An 18740-nucleotide genomic window follows, 5' to 3' on the forward strand; every position below is an offset into this window, starting at 1 on the left:
GCAGGGTTGGCTAAAAAGTGGCATTTCTGTCCTTTACCCAGTATAGACTACATGCGTACCCACTCTGGCATATCTTCTATTATTTGTTATATTATGTTATTTGTCTCTGAAGTATTTTATATACGTAAATATATATGTTCTTACACAAATACATTTTACACTCAGATGCATGTAAATATGAAACTATACCTTTTAGCATCTTTTTAAAATTATGAAATTGTTAAAACATTGAAAGATTGTAATGAACTTGTTTCCCAGCTTTCATTTTGGTCCTGTATAGTAGATTCTCAACCTTGCATTCAGGATGATCTTTGAAGATAAGTTACTTATGTAACTAATTTCTCTTTTCAAAATCTGCGATGGTTTTCTCTCTTACCTAGAATAAGAAGTCCTTTCTCTGATCTTGCTGTGTGCTTTCTCCTCTTGAACTCACCTCCTCCCACTCTTTCCTTTGCCACCCTAGCCTCCTTACTAGCCCAAGAACATACCCAGTCCATACCCAGGGCTTACGATTGTTTTCTTGACTGGAAAACACTCCCCTATTTTCTTCTTCATTTCCTTCAGGTGTCTGCTCAAACTATATTTTATCAGAATCTCTCCCTGACTACCCTACACAAAATGGTCCCTTCGATACCTCCACCCTCATTCTGTTTTCATTTTCTTCACACATTTTTCATCCTTGGTATATTGTGTATTTATTTATTTTCTTCTTACCTCTTTCCTTTCATGAGGGGGTAAGCTCCTTGAGACCTCAGATTTTGCCCATTTTCTCCCCAACTGAATTTCTACTACTTGCAACAATCTTTGTATCTGACATATAAAAAATGCTTTACAAATACTTATTGAAAATACTGATTGAATGAATACTACAAGCTGCTTTTTCACTTGAGATTATATTTTTGAGATTTACTCATGTTTTTTGTGTTGATTCATTTTTTCCACTGCCGTGTAGTAGTCTCTTGGATGGCTATATCTCAATTTATCATTCTTGTTTGATAGATATTTAGGTTTCTTTCAGTTTTTCACTGATGGAATCCATGCTGAAATATATACTCTTAATTTTTTCTTCTTGTGCAAATGCACTGGTTTCTCCAAGGTGTATAACTGAGTGGATTTGCTGAATTGTAGGGTAAGTTTAAATTCAATTTAAACAGGTACTATCAAATTTCTCCCCAAAGTGCTTGGCTAATTTATTCTCCCACTAGTGGTCAGTACATGATTAATGTGGGTTATTTTCCATTTTCTGAGCATTAGTATCGCTGGCTCTTTTTTTTTTTTTTTTAAAGATTTTATTTATTTATTTAACAGAGAGAAATCACAAGTAGGCAGAGAGGCAGGCAGAGAGAGAGGAGGAAGCAGGCTCCCTGCTGAGCAGAAAGCCCGATGTGGGGCTCGAACCCAGGACCTGGGATCATGACCTGAGCCGAAGGCAGAGGCTTAACCCACTGAGCCACCCAGGCGCCCCAGTATCGCTGGCTCTTTTGTGTGCTAACAGCATTCTAATACACAATCTTGAGTTGAATGTTTTCTGTAATTTTTTTTCCTTTGTTGTGATCTTTCCTTCTTCCATTTATTGTACTCTAGTGAATAGACTTGACCTATAAAAAGGATATGTGTAAAAAGGATATGTAAATAATAGTGCTATCCCTGCTGGAAAAAACAAACACTCAAACACAAAGTGATTATGCTGTGTTTGGGGGGATACATTATGGACCATCTACCGGGCACTGTGGTAAGTTCTTTTATACATCATCTTATTTTATTCTTGCAATAGCCCTTGGGTTAGGTATCTCTAGATAGTACTTGGACCCTAACACTTCGTGCCTAGTGTCATACAGCTAAAAATTTATTATTTCATAATAATATAAGGAAGCATGATATGAAACATAAATGTAATTTTGTGTGGGAATTGAAAAACGTTTTTTTCTTCATGTCTCCTTTACTGAAAAAGGAATTATCCCAGACTGACTGTTGAATGAGTAAGTCTAAGCTTTCCTTGCAATGACCCTCATTTTTTTCTTGATTTGCATATGGCTCTTCAGAAGGGCTGGGGGGTCAGGCAGAAGTTTGCATTGACATCTCTCAGCAGTCCCTGTAGACTCACTGCTGCAGTATGCGATGTTGTTGCTCAGCTGACACAGATGGGCTGATTGAAGAGAGAATGCATAAGGGGCAGCTATCATACTCTATGACACTTTTAGGACAGGGAATGAGTTTTGAAACCAGGAAATGATGGCACCCCTCTTTCAATGATCTTGAGAGTCATTTGTGAAGGAATTATCCACTGGAACCCAGGAGAACTCTATAAAACTCTGATCAGAACACATCATAGTCTTATTAGAAGGTCTCTGGTTTAGAAAATACTATTGTCTAAAGTGGGAAACTCAGAATCCCTTCTAAAATCTTCCACCTGCCAAATACATATCAATCTTTTGAGACTTAAACTTGGTGAAATAAAAGTCCAGGCTATTACTGCCCTCCCAACACAACAGGAGAAAGCTTTCCTTGATATCTTGACGTTTAGGCTTATGTAAGGATGTTTATAGAGGATCTAACCATGCTTCCTTTTTTAAACTTATTGAAGCGATGAAAAAAAAAATGGATTTTCTCATATTTCTTTTCTTTGATGCTTCCAGAGGCGTTCCTAAGGGATCCTCAACCTGAAATACATTAAAGTTGGAAATTAGTGTTTTGATCAAGTTGGTATGCCACATCTCATTATTCAATTTACAGCAGATATCTTGGCCTTTGAGTTTTTTCCTACTTTAAGGACCAAAGGATTTTCTTTCATATGCAATATCCTTACTCAACCAATAAGATGGAATTTTATTACGATTGTTAGATAACTCACTTGACAAAGAGGGTCAGTGACAGTTGAATGACACCAACAGCTCATCAAAGACAGTGATTTCATCCCACTCACCATACTTTTTCCCACTGCCTAGGAGAGGGCTTGATGTATAATAGGAGTTCAGAGATTAGTTACTGAGTCAATATTATAAATTCATGAAGGTCTCTATATCATATTTTCCTCTTCTCTCCATAAAATCATGATATATCCCTTTTTTTGAACTGGGAACATTTCATTTACAGGTGCATAAGTTTTTTAATGCTTAAAAAAAAAGATCTCTTTTTTTGAGAGAGAGCCTGTGCACATATGTGTGCAAGCGGGGATAGGGAGGGACACAGGGAGAAGGAGAGAGAGAATCTTAAGCAGGCTCCACACCTATTGTGGAGCCTAACATGGTGCTCAATGTGGGGCTCAGTCTCATGACCCTGAGATCAGGACCTGAGCTGAAATCAGGAGTTGGATGCTTAACCAGCTGAGCCACCCCAGTACCCCCAAAATAGAAAGATCTTGATTGATTTTTTGAGATGGAAATATGTAACAAGGTCATTTGAACTTCTCTTGTGAACAATGATTTCATTTTTGCATGTGGGTAGAAGTGATGTGTTTCCTTTTCCTCTGTTATTAAAAAAACTGACAAGCAAAAATGATCACCCAAGTTTTTTTTTTTTTTTTCCTCCCAAGTTTCTTTTTGAGTATTCACCGACCAAACTGGAAACATCCACAAAGGAACACTTCAGGATAAAATGTTACTGATGGTTGGCATTTCTAGAATTACCATGAGATAAAGACTGCAATGGAATTCTAAACATAAAGGACAATAAATTTGATTTGCTCTGTTCTTTTTTTTTACAAGCTTTGAACTAGATAACATTTCCCTTGAGTTGTTCCCCCCCACCCCTTCTCCAAGCTTTAAAGAGATGACAGAAACAGTAAAGCTTACCATTTGGTCATCCTCATGTATTCAGCACTTTCATATATGCTAAATATTACTGTAGATGCCAAGAAGAACATCTGCATTTGAAAATTACCAACATCTCTAAGATTGCAGAGCATTAAACTGCAGTTTCCACTCAACAGTGAGCCACCCACATCGTTTTTCAAGCATATGCCTCATAACAAAAATTCCCAGAATATTATTGTTAATGGGGAGCTTCTGAAATATTCTGAAATAAAACCAATTGAATTATATATTTACATGTGGATTTCTATGTTTTGAGATTCTATAATATGAATCTATAAATTAAATTCTTGTTCAAAATGGTCCCTCCAGCGTGTGTAAGAACAATATTTCAAGTTGCTTCCCTTTCCTCAGCAAAAATTTCCGTGTTAATTACAAAAGACTCATAGTTCCATCAAGTTCCTTTACATTCTTGTATATTTTGAAAGGATGGTATAAGCATCTATATGTGTGAGATAATAACAGGATGATTTTCCTCTTTAATCTCTGTTTTTTTTTTTTTTTCAGAATGCTAAGTGTGGAAAACGGAAAAGGAAAATGCTTCTTATAGAAATATCCTTCTTTTGGAAGAGAGAGGATTTAAAAGAGAATTAAAAATTTTAAGCTTGATAAGTTCATGCATTAGTCATTGGCTACCTTCAGTAAATAAATTATAGGAACAATATGAGAAATACATGAAATGTTTTTGTGGGAATTGATCTTGGACCTACAATAGGAAATGCCCAAAAAACATTTCTGAAATGAGTCTTCAAGTAGAGCCTACAGACCACGTTTTATTCTGTGATGTTTAACTCCCTTTAGATTCTACTGTTCAGGCCAAAAAACAAATAAAACAAAACAAAACAACAAAATAAATCCCAAACAAGCAAGCAAACAAACAAACCCTCATTTAAAGATTCACAAAGTCTTGGTAGAACATGGTTGTAACTTTGTTCCATTTGACTCTGAGCCAAAGACAATTCTTCACTTTCTGGTCCAACTGTGTTTGTTGTTAATTAACAAGGAGGTCGAGTACATAAAATATTCTTTAGTGTAAAATATTTGGGGATTTCAGACACAATTAAAATGGGTATTTCAGGGGCATGTGGGTAGCTCAGTGGGATAAGCCTCTGCTTTCGGCTCAGGTCATGATCTCAGGGTCCTGGGATTGAGTCCCACATTGGGCTCTCTGCTCCCCAAGGAGCCTGCTTCCTCCTCTCTCTCTCTGCCTCTCTGCCTACTTGTGATCTCTCTCTGTTAAATAAATAAATAAGATCTTAAAAAAAAAATAAAATGGGTATTTCATTAAGTCAAATAAGATCTCTTTCTTTTTAAATTGATGAAAGCAAATATCTATTTTTATTATATTCTGCTTTTTTAAAAATTTGTCATCCTACCATGTCTTTTCTTTTCTGGCAAAATCATTTCTATTTTTCTTTGAGATTCTTACCATGTGAATCTGGTGAGTCTGTTGCTGGCCCTACTGTGCTATACCAGTCACATGGTGACTGCAGACTATGACACCTATCGCTTTCCAATAGTCATTGGTTCAAAGGGGTATGCAAGTGATTGGTTGGGTCACACCCAGTCCTTCTCTGGAACAGTTCTAAGGCAGGACAGAAGAGCTTGCATTTTGCTCTACTTGTAGAAAAGTCCCCATCACCACCTCTTTATTGTACATCCACCATACAGAAAGGAGGAGAAGAAAAACACAGAGATGTGCTGAGACTAGAGTTGGAGGAGGCACTGATAACATTACTTGAGTTCAGGAAACCAGATGTTCCTAAAGTCAGTACCTATTTTATACTATGCAAGTCAAAAATTCCCCTTTTTAAATGTAATCTTATTTTGGATGAGTTCCTACACTTGTAGTGGAAAGAGTCCTAACAAATGCATTCATCATGTAGCAAAGATCTTTTAGTGTCCACTCCACTATAACTCTCAGTGGAGTTAAATAATTGTGTATCTACTACAAGAAGGCATAAAGTTACACATCACATAATTTGTGGTTTAGTTTGCTATCTTGAAATAAGGGGTTCTGTTCATAAACATTTCAGGTGGGCATATCTTCTGTTACTGTTGAGCAAGATCTCAGAAGCAAGGTCTCAGAACCAGTAGTCAAGCCTCTCCTAATTGTCAGCTAGGTATGCCCTTATGAGTAATAAAAGGTCAATTATTAAACTTACTATGAGTTTAACAGTATCCTATTACAACCAAATTCTGACAGGAAAGAACATTAATTGTAACTTGGGGACCGATTCCAGGTTGAATATAAGATGAGAGTTACTGGACCCTATAGTAATATGGAACTAAAAGGTCACTCTCAGCAAAGTCTGGATAACTTCAGTTTCAAGGACTATGCTTCTGACATTTTGACTGCCCTGCTTTTTCTCTTCCCTTGAGTCCCTGTCCTACTGCCACCTAGACTTGTGTTCAAGTCCCTGGGTATTTCTTGGCTCCTGACGACCTGCTTTGGAGACCCTAGGCCTGTGTGCAACTATGCTGCCTGCAATTTCCATTCAAGACACACTAGCAACACAACAAAAGCAATTCCTACATCAGTGTAAAAAAACTAAATTTCGACTTCCTTTTGTGAAAAACTAGAGTAGCGAAGAATACAGGGTTTGGATTAAAACAGACCCACATTAAAACTCTATGTCTGTCACTCACTAGCGCTGAGATGAACATCTTTAAAATAGGGACAATAATAGCAATCTTGTAGAAGTGTCATTAAAGTAAAATAAAATACTGCATTTGAAATGCCCATATTGTTCTCATAGATTATCAATAAACTATATGATCTATATTTTTATAACACAGTGGGTCCCAAAGCACCCCTTGCCTGAGGGTTTGTTTCCCAACCAAAAGAAATGTCCCTGCAATTTCTTCATCTAAGTCCAAGGTTCTGGGATTTTTCCTTATGTTGTTGATGTCCCTTTATCATCAGGGGCCTTCAACACATTCATGTCTTTAACCATACTCAGAAGTCAAAGATTCTGTTATCCACTGAGGAAAGGTGGGCTTTGTACGTATAGCTTGCAATGCACAATATGAAATACTGGGCTTGACATAGTTCCTGGACCATCTTTCTTCTCCTGGATGCAGAGTTCCCATTAGCTGCTCTGATCTGGCCTATCCTCTCCCCACATAGAAGATGCAATTTGGCAGAGTAACGATTGCTGGGAAAACTCACCTGAATCATCCTCAGGAAGCCAGAATTATTGTAAAGGGGCAGAATAATGTATATTAAACTATGGAGATTTGGATTCTGGTTTTGCCATTTTTTTTTTTCTGTGTGACCCCAGACATACTACTTACTCTCTTTGTGCACATTTTCTTCATTGTAAGGAGAGAAAATAATGATGTTTGTGAAGACAAAATGAATTAGAAAGTGTGAAGCACTTGGCACCTAGTGATCGCTCAATGAGTAGTAACTGCTGTGATTTTGCTGAGGCCAGCATGGCTATTATGATTCCTTTAGAAGACCTTGCTCTCCACTTTCATTTCCTGTTTCCGGTAAGTTTTGAAACCATTAGGAAGTACACTACTAGCCTTCAGAGGTAATGAGCCACTGGAAAGGTTCTTGGGATGTCCAAGCAGGTTAATATTATGTAGTATTTCACTTGGAGCAATTGCATTGGAGGGAGATTTTCTCATTTCAGGGCTCAAGGGCAGTGTGTTCCCATGTTTAATGAGCAAAGTTTTCAAAACTGCTTTTGTGAACTGCTGGAAATCTGCGGTTTAACTCCACAAGTGAGAATAGTCATCATTAAATGAAGTGGATATGAAGATATTTCAGGGTATCCTTTGGTGCAATTTTTGTGATTTTGTTAAATAATCATCCAGAAGTATTTAATTTAGCTTAATTATTACCCACCAAATCTGACAACTTTTCGTTAGTTTGTTCTAAAGCAGCAGAGTTTGCTTTCTTGAGATGTTCCGACTTATAACAATGCCCCATTGCCAGAACCTGGTGGGCCTGAAATGGTTTCTTTGGGGGATGGAATCCGTTTAAAGGTGGAAGAAAGCAGAACACGGTGTAACTCCATTTTTAGGTATTTCCAGTAAGCAAATCTTTTTTTTTTTTTTTAAGATTGTATTTATTTGACAGACAGAGATGACAAGTAGGCAGAGAGACAGGCGGCGGGGGTGGAGGGGGCAGGCTTCCTGCTGAACAGAGAGCCCCATGTGGGACTCTATCCCAGGACCCTGGGATCATGACCTGAGCCGAAGGCAGAGGCTTAACTCACTGAGCCAGCCAGGTGCCCCTCAGTAAGCAAATCTTAGGAGACACTGTTTTCAAAATGGCTTCTCTGGGTTTAACTAGTTTGACACCAACCATTCTTCTGGAGAACCTTGCTGAGAGACTCTTATTTTATATTAAAGCAAAAAGATCCAACAGAGGCCTAGGCCGCCACTGCCTCACCCTGGGGCCAACACCTAGGTCATGGTAAGTTTTGTCCCACTCCAGCTATGTCAAAGTTCAGAATGTATGTGCAGATTAAAACCTAGAGATAAATTTAAATATTTATTTGATAAAATTTTGAAGTTTGGTGAAAAAATTCCCTTTATGTTCTAAAGATTTTATAATGATTACAGTAAAGTATGCAAACATATAAACTACAGGGCAGCTATTAAATCTTGAATATCTTCTTTTTCCACTTTATCATCTCTGGCTATCATTTACCATTTATCTCACTGGAGGAACATTCATAAAAATAGCCTGGACCTTAACAGATAATAACTAGTACTTAACAGAAAAAAAACTTTGCATCTCAGTTCATTAGGGATTTCTTTCCTCAAAAAGATGGTGATTGTGCCTAAATCATCTCAAAACGTCAGAGTAGTCTGGCCAACGTGCTCAAATATGCTTAAGGAAAAAAAAATGAAGATACAGAAAGAAAAAAATAAAAAGTATTTAAGCTTTTATATTTAATGACTATCAATACTAAGAAAGGAGATGCCTCATTATTTTCCCATCTGGAGTAGACATAACAATGCTTTGTCTCCCCAAATTTTTATTAAATACCATTAAACATGTTTATACTAGAATTAAAAAAAGAAGGAGATTCATACCTCTTTTTCAAGAAGTCATCTCCTTTTTCCATTAAGCACAAAATTATGCACTGTCTCCTCTTATTATCCTGTGTTAGTGTTGACTAGCAAGTGACCCATGAATTAATTTTGACCTATGTTTAGGATGAGACTACCTTAATGTAACTCTGATTGTGCTGTCTGAGAAAAAATATATATATTCAATCATTGTCAAACCAGGGCAGGGGGAACCTAAAAAAAGAAAACCCAACCATGTTGAAGTTTTAAGAGAAACTGAAGGCTGCTTACTTTTATTTATTTATTTATTTTACTTTACCTTTATCTGGGAACATGTTGTAATAATGACAATTCTGTTCTGTTTCTGTGCACTTAAGCCTAAAACTCACATATTGTCTCCATATTACTAAAAGCTTTTGGTCTGATTCATGAATGTCACAATGCAGAAAGATGGATGCATTTTTCCTGACTCTCATGTACCATTTGACAACCTCCCACTCAGAGAGAACTGGCAGACTGGCTGGGTAGTTATTGTGTTCTGCAAAGAGAATTATTACAAGGAAATATTCATTTAACAAGAAGGGAAAAATAGATCTCACAGATTTCAGCACAATATGAATTGATTTATTTCAGTCAGTGAAAATCTCCATGTTAAGGTTATGTAATGAAGATCCTTCTCATTTGAATGCTTTTAAATTTTTTTAAAGAAGTGAATTTTCTTTCATTAAGAAAATTAGAATACTCTCACCACTCTCACTCCTGTATATATAGAACTACTACTTAAATTACGATAATTATGCTTAAGTAATGGCAGCTCTGATTTATCCCCATATGGTGCCCCCCTCCCACTTCCATTTCCATTCACATATTCACTTGGTAAATTGCTTTTTCAGGTACTCTAATGTGAAGCAATTGCATTGAAGGTCACAATTAACAGCTTCCCTGCATCTGTGGCCATTGTGGTATGACCTTGCAGATTCTTCCATCAAGAGGTAAATCTATTTCCTCACTCCATGAGTCTGGTCTAACTTTGTGATTTGCTTTAGCCAATAGAACATGGCACAGATGACACTGTGCCACTTCTGTGCTGGGGCTTCAGGAGGTCATGCATGCTTCTGCTTTTTCTCTTGAAACCATACCACTGGGTCACTGCCATGTGAACAACCTGGATCACATTGGGGGTTAGGGCTTAATAAATGAATTTTGTTGGGGGAGTCACAATTCAGGCTATAGCAGTATCTACGGGGGTCATATAGTTCAACTTTTCAGTAGGATATGCCTACATCTAGATTTTCCTAACAAAGGAGATAAAAAAACCTATTTAAAATACTCCTGATGGGGTCCCTGGGTGGCTCAGTCGGTTAAGCGGCTGCCTTCCGCTCAGGTCATGATACCAGGGTCCTGGGATCAAGTCCCGCATTGGGCTCTCCGCTCAGCGGGAAGCCTGCTTTTCCCTCTCCCTCTGCCTGCCACTCTGCCTACTTGTGTTCCCTACCTCTCTCTCTATCAAATAAATAAATAAAATCTTTAAAAATAAAATAAAATATTCCTGGAATTGATGATTCAGCAATCATTGTGTTAATAATTTGTCAGTAGGTTCTTGCTTATGTCTACTTACAAATTCTCAATTTGTTTAAGTTAAACTCTTTCAATTCAGTTCAACACTTAAACTCTCTTCTGTAGTTAGAAGATGGAATGATTGGTGTAGTATCGAAATTTCATTTCTTGACTGCAGAATAGTCCTATCATCACTTCTTCTCCTCACTGTGTTTGTAGATATTCAACTTTATGATTTTCAGGACTAGAGCTAAAACCAGCAATACCAACTAGGGTCTCTGAAAGTTGTTTCATCTAGGACATATTTGAAATTTTCTTAAATTGGATAACTGGTTACCTAAAGCATGCTGTTTCCATGGAACCCACAAGATAAAATTCAGAAATACATAAACTTCTTCCATCACAGGAGGACAATCCACATACAAAGAATTTCTTTTAAGACAAGAACCAAAAGTGTATTAATTTTAGTTGATATAACTGATGTTTACTTTAATATAGGACCTGGTCTGTCTTAGTTATCTTTGTATATGGTTTTAGTCACTTTCTTAAGAGTTCTTTGTCCTGATCTCTGCCAGTTTTCTTTTATGACATTCTTGAATTAATTTCATTGTTTCACCTATCTCTGAATTAATAGTGAGTGAGATCCTACAATATGTTAAGTATCATTCTAAGTTTTGGGTTTACAATAGTAACCAAATGAGACAGAATTCTAGGAATCTTACTGTCTAGTGGGAGATGACAATACAAAAATGAATATAAAATACACTGTCTAGTACTACTATGTGTTATAAAGAAAAATCAAGATAAGTAGGTAGTGGAGGGAAACTATTTGAATAGAAGAGCCACTTAGATGGTTAGTATATCTGCAGATACATGATTTCAGCAGAGATCTAACTGAAGTAACAGAACAGGTTATACGATTATCTGGTAGGAGAAAGTTACAGGCAGAAGAAATAGCAAATGTCAAGACCTGAAATAGTAACAACTTTGAAAACTTTCAGCTCAAGTAATATTTCCTCTCCTTTAATTGTTTTTTAAAAATGGTTAGTTAGTTAGTTTGGTTTTCATTTGTTCAGTTTTTGTTTTTCTTTTTTTTCTGGAAATGAGGTTACAGAATGTAGCAAGAGAAAGCCTTATATAAAGATAAAGAGGTTGAAGAGAATTCTCCATGGAGATTTCTAAGATTATATTGCTTAAATATTTGAGACAATTTGTCTGGCTTTGCCAGGCCTATCACATTGTCCCAGAGCTGATATAAGGTTGGAATTTGTAGGCCTACTGGTTACTGTCTGCCTCTCTGCCTATCGTTAATTCATTAAGCAAATTTATAGGGACCCAAGATATTTCAGGCACTGTGTTAGATGCAGAGGATACTAACAGACAAGTAAATTGTGGTTCCTTCCTTCAGAAAGTTATTTATTCCTCCTTGAGATCAGCTGTCATAGTGGTAAGGACAAGGTTCTGGAGTCAGGGTTTATATTCTGGGTCTGCCATTTACTAAATGCAGATGGTACACAATTTATGCTTATTTATACTTTAAATTTCCAGTTTGCAAAATGAGGATTCATTCATTCCACAAATACTTATTGGGACATTTCTAGGCAATAGGTACTTTGGGATATGATAGTCAGAAAAACAGACAAAAATAAAATAATGTTTAGTTGATGGGAATGTTTTAAGAATTATGTAAGATCATATGTACCCTGTCTTAGCACAGTAACTACTAAATAAATGCTAGCTATAGATTTCTTATGTTGTAAAACTCGTGCTTGGTAAATATAAAGCCCTAAATGAAGGTAGTTGAATTGAACTGAGTTATTTTATGGGGAAGCAACCTGTGTTACACTCTGAAAATACAAAGGAGGTAGTTAAAAGTAATGGCTAGTAACATCAAACTAGGTTATGGAAGAGAAATGAAAATCTCTCATGTCTGGGGTCTGTTTCTCAACTTTGGGTTTGACATTGAGCAGCATTCATGCCATTCCCCATTCTTCTTCCCATCTGTGGCAAAGATGCAAGTTGCCTTCCCAGTATCCAGCCTCCTGCTTTCCTTTTATTTGCTCCCAGTTTTGTTTTGGTTACCATGCTTCATCTGAACAAAAGTACTACACTTCGCAGCATTCCTGGCAGCCAGGGATGGCTGCTCTTGTCATTCACACTGTCACTGTTTCAGTAGCACTAGGTGTTGTTTAAATGTGGAATCGTGGCTTTCTCACACCTGTGCATTTAACATTTTCAAGAAGTTTTGTTTATCAAACCAGAAAATAATTTGCATAAATGAGTAGAAGGGTTTTCATCTTCACTAGTTAAAAAAGAAACAATCGAAATGCATTCCTTTTTTACTCATATCTTTATCTTAGTTACTTTTTTAAATGGATCTTTTTATTTATAGCCACATGAAAAAATTCTTTTGGTTGATTTTCTTCAAAGGTTCCCTCTTCCCGTCCCTTGTCCTTTCTTTCATTCCTAAAATGTAACTTGAAAAGTGCACTAGGGCAAAATCTATTTTTACCTACATTTGGTTGGAGATCAAATGATGAGGGGAAAACCTAGCTATTAGTTGCACAGTCATATTTTAAATTTGGATTAAACTGGAGCATCAGAGATCAGGAATATACCACTTCATTTAGATTGGCATTTTGTCCACAGGTGGCATTCTTAATTACCCATCACCCCTGGAAAGGATTTGTTGGAAATCATGAGGCATCATCATTTCCCCCCACTCCTGCCAGTTCCTATGCCTCAGAGAGCCACCTTTTCTCCTTTGACTTCTTTACTAGAGCACATCCCTCAGGCATTTATTTCCACTTACAGGGTTGAAGTCAGCGCTTTCCCAGAGTGGGAAGCTCAGGATTCCTTCCAAGGAGTTCAGGAAAAGCTGAGGCAGTTTGGGCAGAGGATCAGTACATATTTCATTTCTCCAAGTCAGCTGAAAAATTGTCACGGAGCCCTTACATTTCCTTTTGGGCTCATCAGTGAGTTTTCTTTCAGAGTTGAAGGCTTGCATATACTGTGGATGTCTAATTTATCCTATCCTAATTATCCAGGGGTGTCCATTTAAGTGTTGTGTTATAATGGAAATAACATTGTCTTGGGAACAAAGGCCCTGAGTCCCTGCCAGTTCTTATCAACATGACCTCAAACAAATAGCGCAGTCCCAGGCTCTGGTTCCTCATCTGTGGAATAGAGTTAAGGCCTACCCTATCTATCTCATAGGATTGTTAGGAGGTTTGATAAGGTGATAATTTGTGGAGGGTTTTGTATGCTCTAAAGTGTACATACTCTAAAGCAGTATGGGTAGGTGATTATAAAATCTCATTACTGAACCAGAACTCATTCCCTGTTCCAGGCATACCTCATAGAGGGGAAGCAATTTTACTTCTACACCAGGTTTCTATAAATATCCAATCCTTCCAGGCCAGGGAAAACCCTAGAACTTTCTACCTTGCCGTCATGAGACTTGGCACAGGGATAAGTAATTAGGCACTGGAGTTCAAATCTTGACCTGGGGTTCACTTTCTAATTGGGGGATGTTGCCTTAGTTACTCAACCCTGTCCAAGCCTCAGTTACCACATCTGTGGAATAGGGATAGTGATCATATCCATACTTCCATTTGATTCTGGGTTTATCTGAGACAAGCCCTGTAAAGTAGTTAGTATAGTGCCTGGCATACAGTAAATAGTGAATATTAGCTATTATTCATTTGTTATTAGCATGGGCACAAGTAGGTCATGTGATACTGAGAAGAGGATGGATGGCTAATATTTTATTTTTTTCCCCCTAAAAATGGCTAACAGTTTACCACAGAGACTGGGGTACTGTCTCTAAAGCTCATGCTAGTGCTGGCAGGTAGGTAGGTGTGGTTTTGTTTTTGTTTTGTTTTGTTATGTTTTACCTTTTTTACCATTTAGGTAGAGGTCATTTTAATTTTAATTTGATCTCTTGGCCACCGCCTTCTCCTTCCATATTCTGACAAATGAAGGGTCATCAGTATTTTATATATACTGTGATTTTATTTTCTGCCCAATGTCTGATATTTTACATTTTTCTTTGTGCATTTATTTATTTATATGACTAATCTTATAAAGGAAAAATAATACAAATTACATTTAACTATAAATAAACTTCAACTTTTGGGAATAGGATAAAAAGATATGAAATATATTCTGTTCTCAAAAATCTTGTCTGTATGGTCATAGTACTTATGGATTTGTGATTAAAATTAAGGAAATTATCCTCATTAAGCTTTCAGAAAATATAACTTAAGCACTTTATTTCCTACAATTGCAGCTAGGAAAATAGTTATTAGATCCTAAAGCTCAACTATCATCTATTTTTTGTGGGAATTTCTGAATGACTTGTTGAAGACCTGTATTAATCTTCTCCTAATCTGAGTAGAGAGGCTTTTGAGGATCTGATGTGGGTAAGGATAATGGGAATGCCAGGACCAAAGAGATTTAGTGAGGGTGAAAGCTAATAAAGAAATGAACATACTTCATTAATAGACTTGCTCATACCTAGGACTGGAATGGGCTGATAAGACAGGGCTCACATCCACAAACCTTCATTTTTGTAATACTTGTAAGGATGCACTTTGGTGTGATGTCCAGTGTATCAACTTGTGCCCCATACAGGACTTCCAAGATATGTCATTCAACTGTCCTTTGTTGATCAGTTAGGAACAAGGATAATTCATAAGAATACCGTATGTTAGCAGCCCAACTGGGTCTCCTGTATCTTTAGACTTCTATTAATTTTAGTTTTATTCCTTAAGCTTAAAATATGTTCAAGACTCTCATATATAAGTAAAAACAAAAATTACATATATTTATGTATACACACACACACACACACACACACACACACACACACACACACACACATATATATACATGTAATGGCAAAGAAAAAGCCCTCCACCTCTGGGCTCCAGAGTATCATTTTTAGTTATTTCAGAGTTCTCATTTCCTTGTTTCCTACTCATTGATTAAACTGCTTTCTCCCACTGTTAAGCTCCTCCACATACACTAGCAAATCTGCTCCTTCCAAGGTCTTTAGAGACCTCTCGTATGGCAAATCCCATGGGCAATGTTTGCATTGACTTTTCTGTGGTGTCTGATACTGCTCTTTTAAGTTTTTCACAATTATATTTCTTCCAGGATCCTCTTCTTTCATGTATTTCTTAAATGTTGATATTCTTTATGGTTCTTTCTCTTAACTTTATAAATATTCCTTGGGTCTATCATAGATACCTTCCTGTATGCCTATGGGTCTTACATACATATCTTTAATCAATGTCCTTGTCCTAGTTTCTAAGCCCAGGTTTATTATCACCTATTAAATTATCCTCTTTGGATATTCAACAGCTAATTTAAACATATTAGATTTAAAATGTAAAAGTTTCTCCCCTGTAAGGGCCTATTTAGCCAGAGCGATTCCATCCGGTTAAACAGTGATTTTGTTGTTTATGCAGTAAAACTTAAACTGACCTTGCCCCCCACCCCCACCCCAGGGAACTTACTTAAAAGCAAGTCCAGGAAACCAGTAAAATATGGTCGACCAGTCCCAGATAACAGAGCCAGGATGCAGGGATGAGTCAGGCCAGGTGGAGACATCCAATCAGTGGGGCACGCATACTGTCTCCCCTACCAAGGAGTGTGGGCCCTGCCTTTTGGGCGCCTCTTGGGCACCAATTCTGACCAAGGTGATAGGCTAGTTCAAATAGCTACTATGGGGTGAATTGTAATTCAATTGGCCACCCATGTGTGACCTAGCATGACTGTGCAGCTTTCTCTGTGTGTTACAATGTCATTGGCCACCTGTGTGTGGCCAGGCCCAACCACATGGCCTTTGCCCTATAAAAGTTAGTCTGTAAGGCAGGGAGGGGTCACTCTCTCTGTAAGAGGTGGCCCCGAGCTGTTGGTTTGATTCTCGATGCTTGGCGCAAAATAAAGCTTTGCTTGACCTTCGCTTTGTATCAGTCTCGCTCCTTTGATTACGGACCCAACATCCCCAAGTTTGTTTCTTCTCAGAATTAAAAAAATAAATAACAATATTTATCTAGTAGCTCATTAACAAAATCCTAGTATTGCTCTTGAATTGTTTTCTCATCATCAACTACTGCTTCCATTTCCATCCATATCCAATCTTGATCTGCTTTCTGTGTTGGCGGTCCTCCAAACCACATCTGGCTTTGATCATTTACCAGGAGCATGTGCAGGACTCAGCATACAGTCAAACTCATAGCTAAAATTTATTATAGCTGGGTGATACAAAGCAAAATCAGCAAAGGGGAAAGGTACATGAAGTGAATTACAGAGGAAACTAGGAACAAGTTTCTAAAAGTCCTTTCCCTGTGGCGACTCACAGGACCCGTTTAATTTCTTTAGCATTAAACTGTGACAACATATATGAAATGTTGTCTATCTGACAAGCTCATTAGAAACTCAGGGCCTAGGGTTTTTCTTGGTGACTGGTCACGTAAGCACCATCTGCCTAGCACATACAAAAATTCCAGGGAAGAAGGGTTTATATTCAGCATAAACCACATTGTTTGTGTAAATAGTTTGAATACAATGAGCCATTCTAATCAGTTAGGGAATGTTGGGAACCTTCCTGGAATCCAAGTTTCCAGATGCCAGCCAAAGACCAACCTGGTAAGCAGGTCTTTCTAAGAATACCAATCTCTGGCCTGCTACTATGTAAACTCTCTTCTGCACTCTATCAATTACATTGGAGGCCTTTCAAAAAGACATATCAGTTCTCTGATTAAATTTCTTCTTGGTCTCCATTAATTTCACTCTAAAGCCCAATGGACCAGTCAATAATGTAACCCAAAGGTCTGCAATAGGATCTAGCATAGGGTAGGCTTTGAGTACAGTATATAATGGGAAAAATATAAAAAATCCCTCGTGATTTTTGTCATGGTCCACATTTTCCAATGTCATCTCTCATCCCTTCCCCAAGCATATTCTATATTTTACGTATTCCAAACTCTGCTTTTCACATGTTTTCGCACATGTTCAGCTTTTTGCAATGGGAATTTCTCTATCCCGGAGTATTCGTCTCTCTGTTATCTACCTGGCAAAGTCAAGCCTCAGCTGAATTGTAAACCCTACCCTTGCATCCCCTGTAATGTACTAGGCAGAGTTAGGTACACTACATATACATTTCTGATAAGGCCGTTGTGACTTTAGAAGACTTAAAAACACGTGCAATGAGAATGAAGTATTTTGATATGGGTGGCCAACTGGTCACCTAGAGAGATGGCCACAAGGTCATATTTATTTATTTGTCCAGTGATCTCATTATGGTCCAAGACCAGACTCTTGGCCTTGTGTGCTCAGAAACTAGCCTCAGCCATGTCTCACTTAATAAGAATGATAGGACATAAAGATGCTGACTCACACTAAGAGACTTGACTGAGGCTATTTTATAAATTTAAATGAGAAACATCTGTGAAGCCAGCTTCACATTCACATTTGCTTGATAAGTACATTTGGTCCCTGCGGATAAGCTATACAGAAAGCCAGATTATCAGAGAGATGCTTGAGAAACATGGAATCAGAACAAGAGGATTTATATACATTATATAATTTCAATATTTTATGGTATTAGGCTCCCTTAACTGGACATAACAATCTTAGCAACATGAATATATGTTAGGCAAAGGAGATAAATCTGCAAGCCTGATAAAATTCTTTCCTGGATGGTATTTGGATAAGAGCTCCCAAACTTTGCCTCTTATTTTCTGTATACGACTCTCATTTTCTCTCTATATTTAAATATCTGAACCATCCCTTATCCAATTGGCACACTCTTATTTTATTGCACTTAAATAAGATTATAGTCTAAATTTTACTGACCCGGAGAGAGTCCTTTTCTTTAAGTGAAATTTGCAAATCTCTGCTTTGATAGATTGTGTTGATTTCTGAGGGCAAATTGTTTTTCTTATTCCTGTTTTGTTTCTGAGGTGATGAGGAGATTTTCACATTGTAACTGCTTGTTTATTTTCACATCTGACCTACCCAGAAACCTGTAATCTCCTAGAGATTGGTGACTATGATTTATTAATTTTGGTGTCCTGTTACCTAGCCCAGAATTTTATCACAGAAAAATATGTTGTCTAAATAAATACGGGTTAAAATTTTTCTTTGGTAGTAAAGTGATGTTCATTTTCTTTCTTTCTTTCTTTTTAGATTTTATTTATTTATTTGAGGGGGAACGGGGAGAGGGACAAGCAGATTTGGCACTGAGTGCAGAGTGCAACGTGGGTCTCTATCCTACAACCCTGAGATAGTGACCTGAGCTGAAATCAAGAGTCAGAGGCTTAACTGACTGGG

At 37.4% G+C, this 18740-nt stretch overlaps 1 long non-coding RNA gene across 1 annotated transcript in view; it reads left to right on the forward strand.

Annotated features, from left to right (window-relative positions):
- Positions 1 to 18740, forward strand: part of LOC125098920 (uncharacterized) — a 34519-nt gene that overhangs the window by 6354 nt on the left and 9425 nt on the right. The window contains exon 2 of the long non-coding RNA XR_007126975.1: positions 9734 to 9832. This is a non-coding gene — a long non-coding RNA (uncharacterized LOC125098920). The remainder of the gene's footprint in view (positions 1 to 9733; positions 9833 to 18740) is intronic.

Source organism: Lutra lutra, chromosome 4 (genome assembly GCF_902655055.1).
Source record: "Lutra lutra chromosome 4, mLutLut1.2, whole genome shotgun sequence".
Lineage (NCBI taxonomy): Eukaryota > Metazoa > Chordata > Mammalia > Carnivora > Mustelidae > Lutra > Lutra lutra.